Source organism: Babylonia areolata, chromosome 17, assembly GCF_041734735.1.
Source record: "Babylonia areolata isolate BAREFJ2019XMU chromosome 17, ASM4173473v1, whole genome shotgun sequence".
Lineage (NCBI taxonomy): Eukaryota > Metazoa > Mollusca > Gastropoda > Neogastropoda > Buccinidae > Babylonia > Babylonia areolata.
The window spans coordinates 11,282,633-11,286,953 of NC_134892.1; the positions used below are offsets into that span (position 1 = coordinate 11,282,633).

At 40.2% G+C, this 4,321-nt stretch overlaps 1 protein-coding gene across 2 annotated transcripts in view; it reads left to right on the top strand.

Annotated features, from left to right (window-relative positions):
- The first annotated feature begins 917 nt into the window (after nt 1-917).
- Nucleotides 918-4,321, top strand: part of LOC143291487 (uncharacterized) — a 27,806-nt gene continuing 24,402 nt past the window's right edge. Inside the window, exon 1 of one of the 2 annotated variants that reach the window (XM_076601368.1) lies at nt 918-1,014. The gene's annotated coding sequence lies outside the window, so the exon portion shown is untranslated. The remainder of the gene's footprint in view (nt 1,015-4,321) is intronic. The other variant, XM_076601365.1, reaches the window with a different exon arrangement.

Below are 4,321 nucleotides of genomic sequence, written 5' to 3' on the forward strand. Positions count from 1 at the left end.
GTCCAATATAGGGGGGGTACCCATTATGCCGCCGTCCCGCTATGCCGCCGACCCGTTATGCCGCCGTCCCGCTATTCGATGATTTTTGAACAAGCTTTTCTCGGCTGTTTATGAACCAATCTTAGTAAAATTTGGATCAAAGCTCGGGGGCTATGATGTCTACCGAATGTATGAGTTGAGACCCATTTGCGCCATTTGTGACGTCACAGTGGCGCAAATTGCCAAAATTTTGATCACTAATATCTCCGCTGTTTATCAACGGATTTCCTCCAAATTTCAGTTACGTGTTCATTATACTAGGGAATATAAACGGTATAAGTAATAAGCTCACGATGACGTTAATCATGTTCTATTTTTAGAATGCGCAGTTCTCTACGCAAACAAGCTTTTCTCAGCTGTTTATGAACCGATCTTTACGAAATTTGAAACAAAGGTCGTAGCCTATGAGGATTTGCGAATGCATACGTTTGGACCCAGTTGCGCCATTTGTGATGTTACTGTGACCCAAATGTCAAATAAAAAGGGAGATTATTAGTATGGCTTGCCCATCTTGTTTTGTCTTTTTTGTGACAAAAGACAATCCGTAAATGGGTCGGCACAACGGGTCGGCGGCACAACGATACGCTCCCCAATATAGGGCATAGATCTCAAACAGCAGTTCCTGCACAATGTGTTGCATATGTGTCAAATAGCAGTTAATGTGCACCGACCACTGAAAACACACACACACACACACACACACACACACACTCACTCACTAACACATGCACGCACGTAATCCACACTGCCAACGATTTTCCGCATGTGGGTTGGGAAAAGATCTCTGATGCCATGAATGTGACGTCAACATTCCCTTCGATTGTGGCGAATAGACTTCCGCCCCTGCACCATAGCAACATCAATTTGAACAGAGCACTCTGGGAAATTGGTCTGTTTCGCTACTTCCGAAAGTATGTTTGAACCCGAAAGTTGACAGTGTGAGAGAGAACTAAAAATTTGACGCCACATAGAAAGGTAAAGGTGTATCTTTAAACATGTGTATGTAAACCAACATCTCCTGTTAATTCATAAATGTATAACTCAATAATTACTTAAAAAACAACTTTATTTCAAAGTTCGTCAAGAAGATAGCCAGCAAACGTCACTGATTAATGAGCTCGGGACCCCCGTCTCCTCTTCTCAACCCACCCCCTCCCCAGTCATCATTTACTGATTTCGCGGGTATAAATTAATAAGATTCTATAAGATACAGCTTAAGCTCACAGAAATATTCTTTTGGGGCTCGAAGTTGAATGCACACTAAATATGATTATACAGTTCTAGAGTTCGATCAATGTTCAGGATATGGCTACATTGTTTTTTTCCCCTTAAAATCTATATATGATATATGTATTACAATTTGCCTCGATTTTCATTAAAATTAAGAAAACCACAACATTTCATTTGGTCTGAAATCACGGACCAACGAATGGCAATTTCATGGAAAACATAAACTCGCCCACACTTGCCTACACACATATATGACTGTGAGTGTAGTCACACCACTTTCCCTTGCCATAGCGCGCGCACGCACGCATGCACACACACACACACACACACACACACACACACACACACACACACACACACACACACACACACCCCCTCCGCAGACACACACACACACACACACACACCCACACACACACACACACGCCCCCTCCGCAGACACACACACACACACACACACACACACACACACACACACACACACACACCCACACACACACATACACACATACGCACACTTACTGACTTAGACACACATGCACACACACTAAATAATTTTCTGTGCATACATTCTGCAGGAATCCAATGAACAAAAATATGTGGCAGGTGAATTTTTTCGAAAAGCTAACAAAGCAAATTCTATGCAGGCATACTGCAACACCTTTTCTTCACAATAAGTTTGATGGGTTAGCAGGGTAATTTATTATAAAAAAAAAAAGAAAAAAAAAGAAAGTTTTATACATAGGCAGGGATAGTTTTGTTTGTTTTTTCAAAGTGAGTTTGATAGATTGGCAGGGAGAGATATATTTTTTTCACAGCACGTTTGATCGAATGGCCTGGAAAGGTGGTTTTTGTTTGGTTGGTTGGTTGTTTTTTTGTTTTTTTTTTTAAACTCAAAGCTTCATAGATTGGCAGATAAACTGAAAGATTGGCAGTAGTCACCCAGACCACCACTCAAGTTGTACTGGAGTTGGTAGCAAGAAACCTCTGTAGTCTGTTAATAATGGACTTGAACCTGTAGATACTTGTTTCCTAGTTGTGCGCTTTACCACTTGGCCAACACTCCACCTGTGTTGTGTGTCAAATGACTGGATAGGACCAGACTTTTAAGAAAATATTTTCATTATTTTTTTCTTTTATAAAAATTAACATTAGACAGTGGTAGAAGTGGTGAGTGTTTTTCAGTTTAGTGTCCTTTCACTATTAGCGATATTAGATTATTTAAAAAAAAGAAAAAAAAAAAAGAAAAAAAAGAAGGGGATGGGGGTGGGGGGCTAAAGGGGGAGGCGGTTGGGGGTGGGTGGGAGAGGAAGTCAGGAAACAGAAAAGGTAGAAAACTACTTAAAAAAACAAAACAAAAACAAAAGTGTAACTAACAAGCAGTTAAATTTAACAGTAACAGTTCAATAATAATAATTACTAAAAAAAACCCCATGAACACAAATTACATTAAAAGGATGTGGAAATGGTGTGTCTGTGGTAGGATGTGTCTACACCTTCATAATATGGTGCTCAGTGGAAGTTGTGTTTGTCAAGATGACTGGACAGCACCAGATTTTTTAAAAATTTTTTATTAAAAAAAACAACCACCACCCATTAACATTGTATGATAGTCATGTCTGACTATGACAGTCCGAACAGCAGAGGAGGCATCTTCTGTCCCAACTATAATTTGGCCAAGAATTTGATTAAGGTGGAGAGTGTCTTGCCCGAGGTACATCCCCACCTACGTTATGCAGTGATGGATATAATTAGGAATGTTATAAGTTGTGTTGTGTGTGTGTGTGTGTGTGTGTGTGTGTGTGTGTGTATTTTTATTTATTTATTTATTTATTTTATTGTAAATGTAATGTATTGCTTTGTAACATTTACATTTTGGTCACCACAGATTTCAGAACCCATTTGCTGCTGTCAGTTCTTTTACATACTTACTGCACACAGTACCATGGTTTATCCTCTGATCCAAATGACTAGCATCCAAAGCACCTCCTCAAGGTCTGTTGTACTGTATTGTACTGCTGTTTGTAAGTAAGCAATTTCTGAGTGGAATTCAGCTGCTGGTTCTGTGGTCCTGTGAAAGTGTTGAGTAAAATCCTGGTTCATTCATGGATTTTTTTCATCTTTTAAAAAAAAATCATATATATATATTTTTTTTTTAATGGTTAACTCCCCCCCCCCCCTCCAAAAAAAACCTTTGATTTTTTACAAATGTTTTTCAGAATTTCATTTATTTATTGATTCATATTTAACATAACACAGAGCATAGCACAAGTGATGTGTCTGTGATGAGATGTGACCGAACCTACATCACACAGTGGTACAAGCTGTGTTGTATGTCAAGGTAGCTGGATAGGACCAGTACTGTATTGTATTGTATTGTATTGTGTAAAGTCCTCTTTTGTCACAACAGATTTCTCTTTGTGTTGAATTAAGGCTGCTCTCCATTGACATATATATAAATATTCTATTTTTAGATCAGTGGCTGCTGTCCCCAGGGAGAGCACTTCCCACACACATTGCAACACCACCCCCTTTGTTTTTCTTTGTTTTCTGCCTGCAAGCGTGGTAATTTTGTTTAGTGGATTTTTCAACAGAATTTAGACAGGGACAACTCTTGCTGCCAGTGGGTTCATTTGCATGTATTAAGTGCATGCTTCATACAGGATCTCGGTTTATCATCTCATCCAAACGACGAGCATCTAGACCAACCACTCAAGGTCCAGTGGAGGGGGAGAAAATACTGCCGAGTGTGGGATTCAATCCCGTGCTCTCAGATTCTCTTCCAACGTGGGCGCATACAACTGGACACCTAGTAGGGCTCGAAATACCCACCCATCCGGTTGTCCAGGACAACGGAACTTTCTGTTGGACAAGTGGTATTGCTCTGTCCACTTTCCCATCGATCCAACATTTTTTTGACGAGCGTCAGTTGAAGGGTGACCAAGCAGTCAGCTTGAATGCACTGTGACCCATCACTCTCCCCTTCTCGCCTGTTCACTGAGACGAGGTGTGTGTTCTCTGAATAAAATTCAGCTATCTGTGTGGAAACCCA